Below are 12,670 nucleotides of genomic sequence, written 5' to 3'. Positions count from 1 at the left end.
ATACGCTCTATCTGTGGTGCTGGCTGGATTTTGCTGCTCACGGTCGTGTGGGAACCTGAACTTAATCTGTCGAACATAAAGATAAGTTATTTCCGAATGAAACTGATTTTTCCAATGCTCAATCATAACGTTCATGGTAATGGGTAAACGACATTTTCTGTGACACACAGAAAGAGATTCATCATTAATTAATACAAATGATTATACATATTCAGTGACTTTTTATCACTCTTCTGGGGCAATGCGAGTTTCACCGTCAACAATATTTTTCTCTGATTTTTTTTTTGTTTTGTTTTGTTTTGTTTGTTTGTTTTCTTCTTGTTGTTGTTTGTTTTTTTTGGGGGGGAGGGGGGTGGTTGTTTTGGTTTTGTTGTTGTTGTTTTTTGTTTTGTTTTGTTTGTTTGTTTTTTTTTTTGGGGGGGTAGTTTGGTTGTTGTTGTCGAGGGATATGATTTCTGAATGTTGTATCCAGTTTATATTCTTGATTTCTACGTTGAGGTTAATGTTCCATTGAGATACGTGCCATCGCAGCCATCCTACCTTTTCCTGGGCATGCACGTGCCCGTATGCAGCCAACCATGTAACATTGGGCAGCAAATAAAAATTAAAATATATTCTTAACGCCAGAGAACAAATGCACCACCAGATGGCAAATCAGTAAGTACTGAACCCGCCGCGATGCTGCTTTACACGATGTTTCTTTCTGTTTGATTATTTATCCACAAAAACAGTTAATGCCTTTTTGTTCAGTATGAATATCAATCTAAACATTCACCATATTTTAAAGTTTTCTCATGCTTTACTGCAAGGAGTTGTTACCAATGAACGTCAGGGGGTGCTAAAGGAAATCATGCCCTTATGTTTCCAGGTGAAAGCCGTGTATTAGTAAATGCTCTGGGCACATTTAAGGACAATGGTTTCATGGGTGAATCAGTGGAAAGGGAGGTGGGAATTAACTAAATGAAAAGCAGACGTAACCAGAAGGCTGCAGAAGCCCATAATGTGACCAACATAATTTTAGAAAAAAAAACAACCAGCTTTGTGAAACAGTCATGTGGTAACGTCTCGACCCATTTCTATCCCATGGCTGGCACCCAAGAGGCGACAGAACTCTCCAGACATCTGTCTGCTATGTCCTCCCGTATTTTGGCAACAGACTCAATCTCTTGTTTCGAAATCATGAAATTTTACATGAACACCCATTTTCAAAAGTAGTTTGAAGTGCATAACATATTTTTGTAGTTGTTCGTTGCCGTTTCAGTTCTGAGAAGGCATCAAAAATAAAGGAATGCAGAAATTAATAAATACAGAAAATAAATTATGACTGCACCTGTGTATAATCAGACTTTTAACTAATTTCGTCCATGTGTATCAAGATCGAATGATAATGAAAATGACTATGCTGCTACCTACCTACTGACTGACTTTCATTTAATTGAAACAATTCCAGCTTTGATATAGATAAAATAAGTGAATTAGATTGGATAGCAAAGGTGCCACAAGATACAACTATTTTTTGTTTTATAATTCATCAAAAAACACTCTTTGAAAGGCGTTCGAAATGTTCTCTTCATGATATGATAGTGATTAAATCTATCAGGAACTGGGAAGAATGTTTATCAATCAATGCCTAAGACTGAATGCAAATGACTCGTTAAGAAACTGGCCAGCCCTGGGTGTTTGTTCATCTTGTTACTGTGATCCCTCGGTCCCTTGTTATATCAAAGCCCCGCAGTTAATTCAGCCAATTAAACAAATGTAGTTCCACGTTAAATGCCACCGGCCAAACCGCGTCGTTTTGTTAACATTTGTCTCTTACCGCCAGTTTTGGTCGTTTCTGTGCGACTCCAAACAATTTCTGCGTTCGACATGGAGTGTGGATTACATTCAAAGGGAATGACATTTACCCATCGAGAGTATGACAGATTAACGGAGTATATGGAGCTCTGTCCTTTGATGTGATGATTCACTGTACCAGAAATCAGAGAGAAACAGATTATATGTAGCGTGTTCGTACATGCATGTATAGATGTCTGTCCCTTTATGTATGTTCATGTATTGGGTGTATTTTGAATGAAAGTGTAGTTTGTTTTTGGTGGTTGTTGTTTTTTGTGGTTTTTTGTTTGTTTGTTTGTTGTTTTTTAGGGGGAGGGTTTGTAGGTGCGGGGGAGGGGGAGGGTTCAATTTACTCAAGAGGTTTCAGAAATATTTATTTTACCTTTCCCCTTTTTATGTCCGTGCTGCTTGACTGCGTCAAAGGTGAAGCATGCAGAGATTTCCCCAATGTTACAGACGAGTGCTCTCGGCAATAGCTTCTAACTGTTATTTTATCATCATCATCATCGTTATTCTTATTATTATCATGGTTGTTGTGGGAGCATGTGCATGCACAAATTGCACAAAAAGCCTTTACGAATGCTGTGTTTAAGCACACACTATGTTTGGGGGGTGCATGCCTCAGCCTGCATATTCATGGTTAACTGAGCAGATGATTATCATTTGCATTAAACCCAAGTGCTTAGGTGGGAAATAAAAACTTATTTTTATCACTTTTGTGTTAGATGTTAATATGGGTTTCAATGTTTCCCTAAATGATCTGCGATTAAGTCCCCAAGTTTTTTGCTTTGTTTTTTCCAGTTCAACCTAACTTTTTTTTCTTGACTCCCAGAAGTACTGAATCGCTGACTGAAAGTGAAACGTCCTTGCAGTAACCAATGGTGCATTTTAATCATATTGCAAACTTTGTAGATGGGTTCACCATTGCAAAACTGAGAATTAACCAAGTCATAGAAAGTGTATGTATGTACGTAGGTACGTATGTAGGTATGTAATGTCTGAATGTAGGTGGGTAGGTTGGTATGGAACGATAGAGGGATATCTGTCAGTCTGTCTGCATGTATGTGTCTACCTGTGTCTTTACCACTGTGTGTGTGTGTGTGTGTGTGTGTGTGCGATGTGTGTGTACGATGTGTGCGCATGTATTATTTGTATGTGCATGTGTATATGCAGGCAGATTTCTTTGTTTTCCCGTCCTGGCCATGTGACCACCAATCAAAATGAAAGAAAAAAAAGTCATTTTGAACAGTTAGTCGTTTGAGCCCTTCCACTGAGAATTAACTATTACAGAATGACGTTTTTTTCTTTTTCTAGCGCTAGCATGTTACATGTTTTTTGACGCACAGCAAGTCACGCTGATAATGCCCCTCTCATTGGGGCTAGACTGGATTGAGTTCTCAGCAAAAACAAAAAAACAAAAAAAAACCCAAACTACCAGATGACTCGATTACTTTATCTTATTGTATCTTTACCCGCTGCCGTACGTACTCTAAAATCGCATTCGTTACTACTCCCCGCATCCCATCGACATAAGAATGGACCTGTACAACAACAGGGCTTAAGATAATGATAAAATGAGTCTTTTTCCCTTCGATGTGGCTGATTTGTGGCAACGGTCAACGACACGGTTTCAGATTTTAAACATTCGGGCTTTGTTTTGTTTCGTTTTTTGGGTTTTTTTTTGTTTGTTTGTTGTTTTGTTGTTGTTTTGGGGGTGGGGGTGTTAAAGGTGGGAGGTTGTTATTTGCTTATTTTTATGTTTTATTCTATTTTATTGTATTGCTTTTTATTAAGTGCTCATTTTGCTTCAATGTCTCAACGTTAGAATCCATAACAGGAGTTATAAGAGTACCAGAGGTCGACTGAAAGCATGGCTGTTCACACACACGAACCATCCACTGACCAAATCTCAACTTCAAGGAAACATCAAAGCATGCACTGATCCGTACACAATCCACCGCCTGTTGAGGAGGGCAGGGGAGGTGAGGGAGGGGGGTGAAGGGCGAGGAAAGGGAAGATGCCTAACCAATGCATAAACCGAACGCGCCTATATTGAGAGCCTGTCATACGCTAGGAATGAATAACAAATAAATTATTAAAGATTATTTTTAAAATAAATAAATAAATAAATATCAGTAAACAGACAAGAGGGGGAAAGTACCTTTTCTTTTCTTTTCAACAAACGCATCAAACATTTTAAAACCAGAGCTGACACTATTTCAGAAAATAAAACCAACAGACATATTACATCCTGATTTTTAAAAAAAATCAAACTAACCTAATCTCAAATATTAATTTCAATAATAGAGCGATTCGCACCAAAATGTGTCATGAAACGATAACAGAAATTAGATGCATCTATGTGCCGAAGTTTTGATACCACCTTTTTTATGATTAGTAAAGCCTCAGTCAACACACAAAGTATCTTTTTTTTTTTTTTTTTTAAGTGAACTGCAGAGAAAGTATTGCATTGTAAAACCTGAATGGACCAATAAGCGAACTGAACTCGATGGAGAACATATTTATATACACTTCAAAGTTAATCCATGTGGGTGTGGGTGTGTTCACACGCGCATGCGCGCGCACACACACACACACATACACACACACTATGTGAAATAACCTCGTCTTTTTTAATCAGTTTTGTTGGACGTTCGTTACACCCACTACTAACGGGAAACAATAAGATGGTGTATGGAACACAACGCAACGATACTACAGGGTGACTGTTTTTTCCCCACGTTTATGCATGAAGTAAGTGTCTTACAATATACATGGCTGTTGAATATATTTGTCACTGCCCCACGTTCGTTACAGTTTTCTTCTTTTTTTTTCTATTAAAATATTTATTTGTACACTTTTTTCTTTGAGTGAAAATAGATGGGCCAGACCAGCTGGCACTCGACTTAATTCTCTTGACCAAGAAGTTTTGGTGGATTTTGTTTGTTTGTTTGTTTTTCTCAGCTGTTGCTTTGATGAGTTGTTCGGGTTTTTTATGTCCTTTATTTTAATCTTTAAAACGGAGTCTGCTGAAGTTAGCTTTCTAGTGTTCGAAATGATTTCTGCTTTAGCACTCATCAATAAAGCAGTGGCTTTGCTCTCCCCTTTATTTTATCTTCTTCTTTTTTTCCCTTTTATAAAGCACTGCACTGCGACTGAATACATTACTTTAGCCCTCGTTATGTTGACTGGTTTGAAGAAGAAAAAATAATTATCAAATTTTGTTAAATCCCCACTCCCTCCCTACTTCCCCTCCTCTCTTTCCCTCTCTCTTGTCTAATAACCCTGTACTCTCTCTCTCTCTCTCTCCCTCGTTTTTCCTTAATAGGCATTCTACATTGTTCTTTTTGTTTCTAGGGGCCGGAATATTGCCTATGGAATAAAATTTTGTTCTTGTTCTTGTTCTCTCTCTCTCTCTCTCTCTCTCTTTCTCTCTCTCTGTCAAATTACCCTCTACACCTACCCTTTGCACCCCTGTTCACTACTCAAGTCAGTTCATCTTCCAAACCGCTAACGCCGTACCGTCTTTCTGCAGTGGTTTCAATATACACACTTATACTCCACATATTATCAAGAGTTATTTCACTTTGCTGTACTTTATACCGCCTTCTCCATCCTATTAGCCCAGCACCAGCCTCCCTTTTCCCAGCCCAGTTTTAGCCAGCCAACCCCCACCCCACCCACCTACACGCCTCTGTGTAATGTCGCTAGTGTGCTTGGCATTGCGTTAGAGTGGGATGTCGGTGAGGGGGTGCGGGCGGGGTGGGGGTGTTTGTAGACGCGTGTTGTTTCCTTCTCTTGCCGAAAACATGTCACCCTCACCCCTTCAGCCATTATCACCCCTTCACCACCACCCTCTCCCATGTCCTGTTCATCCACAGGGGCCACTCCTCGTGGCTGGAAGAATGGTTCAAACATGGCAGAGAACGAACTAACAAGCCTCTGCTTGACCAAGCACCTTCGTGATGGTGGGCTGGAGAATCAGCGTGAGACAGTAACGACTCAAACGGCACACATCATCCACATGGTACTTTTGGTGCTGAAACGAAATCAATGTTCTGCCATGTCCCAACCCTCCTCTTTTTTTTTTTTTTTTTTTTTTTTTTTCTTTTTTTCTTTTTTTTTCAAATAATATATTATCCTTTCTAATGAATGTTCATCCCGAATACGCCAGTTTGGACAAAGCTTTCTCCACGTCCCCTTCCCCCCCTCGACACACACACACACACACACACACACGCACACACACACACACACAGATTTTGACGTTTTGCGGATGAGTCTTTCTTGGAAATGTCGTCAGAGAAGTAATTGTGATCGATCCGTCTACAAATCCTGAACACATGTTTGAATGTGTGCAACGAGCAATGTGCGAGAACCTATCTTGATGATGATGGTGATAGTTTGTTCCGTGTTTATTATTAATTTGCATTCATGACCGATGGACTGTTGCGTGATGCTGTGATGCATTGCCTGCATTCAGGAACACGTCAAGAAGAAGACTCCTGCATGCAGCATGCACTTGTAACTTTCTTTTCCTCCTAATGGTAATCGTGCTGAATATGACACGAAGCGAAACGACATCCTGTTTTATGCAGACAAGGACAAGAGAGACAGAAAATCAAGTGATCTACTACACGACGTACTGGTTTATACTTCGTGAGTGTCGCACCTACATAATATCCATCGCTGGTTTTTAGTGAGCGAGTGTAGCATCTACACAATATCTACATAGCATCCAGACGATATATATATATATATATATATATATATATCACTGCCTTTAACGCCGTGTATCAGCCACACTTTATCTATCACTTTCTAAAGTGCGAGGTTAGAAACGAGTGCAATGTTAGCAGCAAAAAGCAATATCAGGTTTCTCATGCAGAGAACACTTGTTCTCATGGGGACTCCAAACTCCATTTCACTTCTCCATCTTCTTGGACAGTTGATCGCTCAAAGATGTTTTCCTTCTCTTTCGAAAAAGCGCTCCGCAATACATTATATATATATATATATATATATATATATATATATATATATATATATATATATATATATATATTGGAAAATGTAAGTGGTTTTAATGTTACCTTACAGAAAATGACTGCTTCCGAAAACCACAGTGCGATATCTGTCTCGTGCAATGCAGCTGATTACAGAGCGAAAAAGGCCTTCTGTATTTGTTCACTTAAACCTGACTTTTGGCAAGACCCTTTAAATCTCTGGTCTGCTTTCTGGGAAGAAGTGTCAAAAATCTTTCCTGGTCAAACCTTATATTGCATTATCCAATGAGCTCTCTGGCTTGTGGTTTGGTAGCCAGTCGTCTAATCTTGAGGGTTTGTTTTTTGTTGTTGTTGTTTTATCAAAGCTTCAGTAAAGGACGGATTTGACAATTGAGTCACCCCCATTAACCAACCCGCTTCCTGTGTATTTCATGGTGGTCTGTCAGCATAAATGATAGCAGAGTAGACACTCCAAGGACTTCGTTATTTCTACCACAAGGAATGGTTCATTCCTTCTTCAAACCAATAACAAAGCCTTCCATAAATCACCCTTTGATTTTTAAAATCTTCCTGAGTACAATACAGAAACGCTAATGAATACATTTTGTCCCCATTGTGTACGACTCCACTGACACTTTCTGTGACTATGATGGATTACCATGCGTCTCTTGCCATTTTTACTCAACTGTCATGAGCATGTTAAGTGCGTTCTTTATTGTTAATTAATATGATGTATATAATATATTCATGTCCTTTTTTTATGAAAATGACCTCACACAGAAAGTTTCAGTGGTGTGTATAAATCCGCAGACAGACTCATGCCACAGAAAATTAATTCTAACCGACCTCTAGCAAACTGATCACCATGTCTAGTGTGAAACTGCTAGGCGATTTCCTGTCTGCCCTAATTCTAAGAAAAATTGCATGATTTGTTTTACTTCGATTTGATTTTGATCCTTATCTGTCTGTGACTGCATGCTGTCAATAAGTATTTGAAAAAGGTCAAATTACTCTGAGACGTAAACTCTCTCTCTCTCTCACACACACACACACACACACACACACACACACCTCTGTCTCTCTGGTTAAATTACTCTGAAACTTCAGTGTTTCTCTCTTTCCCTCTCTGTCTCTCATTTAAAAACTAGACCAACCGAACTATGGAAAATATATATATATATATATATATCATATACATATTTGGTAATGTCAGAGACAGAGAATTCTTTTGTTCAGGGGTGTGTCTTTCTATGTAGCACTGATATGTTTCCCATCCAAGGGCTCACTGCGTCGCCTTTCTTCACCAGATCGCTGTAATGCTGACCACACGGAATAGTGAAGTGTGGGGGACAACAGAGTGCACTACCATGGGGCAAATGGTTCGCCCCCAGCATTTATATGTATGTATGTATGTATGTTTGTTTGTTTTTCAGTTCACCCTTTTTCTGTGAGTGTGTATGGATTTTGAAAAAAAAAAATGTACCAGTAAATCCATCCATACGGCTCACTTCATCTCGTGGAAAATTGTTAATTTTTGTTTTCAGATAATTTTTTCGTCTCGGGGCAAAGGCACATTTGATATATACAGTTAACGAATACATTTTTGGGGTAAACAAAAATTTCTGATTTTTTTTCCCACTTTTTTTTAATTTCTGATTTTTTTTCTTCTTTTTTTTGTTTTTAAATTTTTTTTTATGTCACCCTTTTTTTCCCTGTGCGGAAGTCATTGGAAAACGTTTTCACGTGTCTGTGTTTTCCCCCTGACACCCAATCTCGCCCTGCCTTCTTCTCTGGCGAACAGTGAATTGTGTTACATTTTCGCACGGCGGTTGTTTTGACGTACATAACTGTGCAGTGTTTGCACAACATGTTGTACTCCTCTTTTTTTTTTCTTTTTTTTTCTTTTCTTTTTTTTTCTCCCAACAGTCACTGATGTCATCTGTTGTTGTTGTTGGAAAAGAGACGAGGCGTCTGTCGGTTAAGCAAATGTGGCATAACGTTTGAGAAGGAAGTAATAATAGTGGGGTAAACCTTTTTTTGTTTGTTTGTTTTCAGAATGTGTCAAGTAAGAACATGTACAAACTTGTGAATGTATGTAGGTATTTATTCTCTTTCGTCTCTCTCTGTGTCTCTTGTCTCTTCTCTCTCTGTCTCTGCCCTCTCTCTCTCTCTCTCTCTCTCTCTCTCTCTCTCTCATCTACTTCCGCACCAATATTTCTGTACAACACGAATCGTGTACGTGGTTATGTGTCTGTAAATATGTACTGGAATCTTCAATTGCATAGTGTTGGTGGCCGTGTTAATGTGTGCAACGTTCAATGTAGATTCTATTGAAACATTTCTCATTTTAGCGCTTCTGTGTTCTTTTGCTGTCGATGATGAGAGAATTGTGTATGTGTGGTGTGTGTGTCTGTGTCTGTGTGTGTGTGTGTGTTTGTGTGTAGCAAAGTATGCGCACATGTGTGAGTGTACGTGTGTACGTGTGTGTGTGTGTGTGTGTGTGTGTGTGTGTGCACAGAGTGAGCGAGCGAAAGAAAAAAAAAAGAGTGTAAGAAACCCACCACATTACTTCTGAAGTGTTCTGATGTCTGTTTCGGTTAGATTTATTAACTGATCATGTACGTTGGTTTGTGAACTTTTTTGTTGCTGTTGTCTTGGTCCAGTAAACCTTCCCAGTTTTCTGTTCTTAAATCAGTCGTTTTGATATTCGAAACATTTTTCTGTTTCTCTAACCCCCACCCCCCCCCCACCCCCCCCCCCTGTGCTACATCACAAATTGCGAAGCATCCCTATTATTTCTAACAAAAGTGTTGTTGTTATATGGTTCAAGTCCGTTTTCATGTTGATTTTAACTCTCTTTTTTCTTTTTCTTTTTTTTTTCTTTTTTTGATTAAGGCATCAAATTCAAAACACTTTGTTCAAACGATTACCAGATACCGCTTTTTCATGTCATGCTTTGCTGGAGACTAAAGACTTATCAAAAGAATTTGGGATTTTTTTCTTTCTTTTTTTCTGTGGTTTACTGGCGTAAATACAACCATAAACAATATAGTCAGCTCTTAATCTGTATGATTTTATCTGTCAAAACTGCTTATTGTTTCACAGGTAGTAAAAAATGGGAGGTTTTGTTTTTCCCATACCCAGCTTTCATCCTCCTCCTCCTACACACATACACACACACACACGCGCGCGCAAGCAAGCAAGCATATATACTCACACACACAAGCAAGCGCATGCACAGACGCACGCGCGCGCGAACACTACACTGAGTACACAGCCCACGCAGCCATGGCAAAACAATTGGAAAGGGGGAAAAAACCAGTTTCCTTGCCAATCTAAACCTATTTCTCATTTCCCCTTTTTGTCAGTCCGAAAACTGTTGCTTTTGTTTCGCTGTTCTCTTCAAAGGGTCAATAATAGTAATGACTGTAATAGTTTCTGATCATGTTGTTCTGTGTGCAGTGCTATGCGCCCCTCGTGCTTCAGAAGACAGAGATGTTTTTTTTCGCCACAGACAGACGACAATTTTGAATACATGCTGCATGAATTGAACATAACCATTTAAATCCCCGTAAGTAAACGATAAAATTTATAAATCGAACATACCATTTAAGTTACGTACCTGAACAATTAACTGGATCAATAGCGGATAACACAAAACAACCACCTGGATCTATCAGATAACAAAATAATAATAATAATAATCTTTCTTATCACTCCAACATTTACCCCACTTATTATACCCCTACCAATATGCCCCACCCCCTTCCCCATACCACTCTCTGAACGCGCACGTATATTCCCAAAAGCACTTCCAACAGTCCCGAGCGAGAAATGACAAACATAATTAATAATTTTGTCTTTCAAAATAAACATCGCTATCAGCGCAGTAGAAAACAATCGGTTTATCAAACGACCACAAATACACAACTCAACAAGACGGGAAATAGACCGAGTGTTGATCAAAGACTGGTCGCAGGTAAAATAATAAAAATAATAAATCATTAAAAAAATAATAATAATGATAATAAAATATTTTAAAATGGCTGGGTTGCACGAGCGAACTTTTGCAGCACAACTATTGCACAGCGCAAAGAATTTTCCCACGTCAACCGCCAGTGCAAAAGAGCAAAGCTAACTTTGCGATACATAGATCGCTTCGCGAGTGCAAACCCTGCCTTGGTTAGCACGTGCCCGGAACGTGGTGATGGGAAGTAGTTGTGTGAGCCATTAGTAGCGAATCTTGTGAAGCAGGGGAAACACTGTTGGACTGTAACATAGTTGCCAATCTTCTGGAGCGGGGGGGAATAACGCAGTGGCACTGTACTGTACGTCTGGTTGTATGCATGTGTAGTGCTGGTGGTACTCTGTGAGTCCTGCAATACCTTTGAGAAGAGAAACACGTTTTACAATCTGAATGTTTTATGTGAATCTAGACAAAAAAAAAGTAAAACCACAAAAGATGATGAGCCTCTGAGTGGTTTGTTTTTTCTTCAGTTTTGCGAGAATGTGTGTGTGTGTGTGTGTGTGTGTGTGTGTGTGTGTGTGTGTGTGTGTGTGTGTGTTGCGCGCGCGGTTGTATGCGGTTTGTGTAGGTATGTATGTGTGTGATTGTGTGGGTTGGTTTGAGTCTATATGTGCGTGAGCGTGTGCGTGCGCGTGTGCGTGCATGTGTGGGGGCAGCGTGTGTGCTATGTGTATGTATATGTAACTGCTAAATAGTGACAACCTGTCAAAGACAGAGACTGAGAAGCATAATTATGTTTTCTCTCTCTCTCTCTCGTTTTCTCACTCTTCCAGCACATACAATATACACAGACAAGCATGCGCGCATACACGCGCACACACACACACACACACACACACACACACACACACCGCCCATCATAGAGTTCAAAAAATATTGGGAATGGGAAAAGGAGAGTTCAAAATATATTGGGAATGGGAAAAGTTTCTTTTGTTGGACCTTCGGAAATGTTAGCCTTCAGCGTTCGGTAGTTACGGAAATAAGCACAAACCCAGCATGTTCACCCGCGAAAAACAAGAGTTGCAGCCCACGAACGCAGAAAAAGTGGTGGACAGAGATATGAAATTATTTAACTGGTCAATGGTCACAGGCCAGATAAACACACGGGCGGCTGTTACAGTGTTAGGTTGACATCTGAAAAACATCCTCAAATTAAAATCAACACAATATTCTTCCACCACAAAGCATACGACAACCAGCCCGCCTTGATATCGATTGCTACACCACTGCACTCTGGACCAATGAACAGAATTAAGCAGTGCTGAAGGTACCATGCCTTGCCGCATGCATAACCAGAATTCATCAAGATCAAAAATGAAAGGAAAGAAAAGATTATTTTTAATCGACAAAGCACAGCAAACAAAATAGAAACAAAGCCTTCAACTTCGGAAATCTTACCATTCTTGTTACTACTTAACCACGGTGACTAATGGACACTCTCACGAGCAATTTCTGACAAACGAGACTATAGGATGGGCAGCGATGCAGTGTCCATCGTGGCAGTGTTTTCAGTCACACTCTCACAGCTTAACAGCCTGGACAGCAAGCACACTTGAGGGAAAAAAAATACCAGTCTACATAATCAGAACAACTGAAGGAGATCTCAAGACCATGAAGCACACCTTGGGTACCATTCAGAGACTGGACCAAAACAGACAAGAGAGGTGGATCTTCGTTGCTGCCCCACATTCCAGGGGGCATTGATGGAAAGTAATATATACATGAGTGTGTGTGTGTATGTGTCTGTGTGTGTGTGTGTGTGTGTGTGTGTGTGTGTGTGCGTGCGTGTGTGTGTGTCTGT

Source organism: Babylonia areolata, chromosome 17 (genome assembly GCF_041734735.1).
Source record: "Babylonia areolata isolate BAREFJ2019XMU chromosome 17, ASM4173473v1, whole genome shotgun sequence".
Lineage (NCBI taxonomy): Eukaryota > Metazoa > Mollusca > Gastropoda > Neogastropoda > Buccinidae > Babylonia > Babylonia areolata.
The sequence above is the reverse complement of the archived record's forward strand: the minus strand, read 5'-3'. Positions refer to the sequence as shown.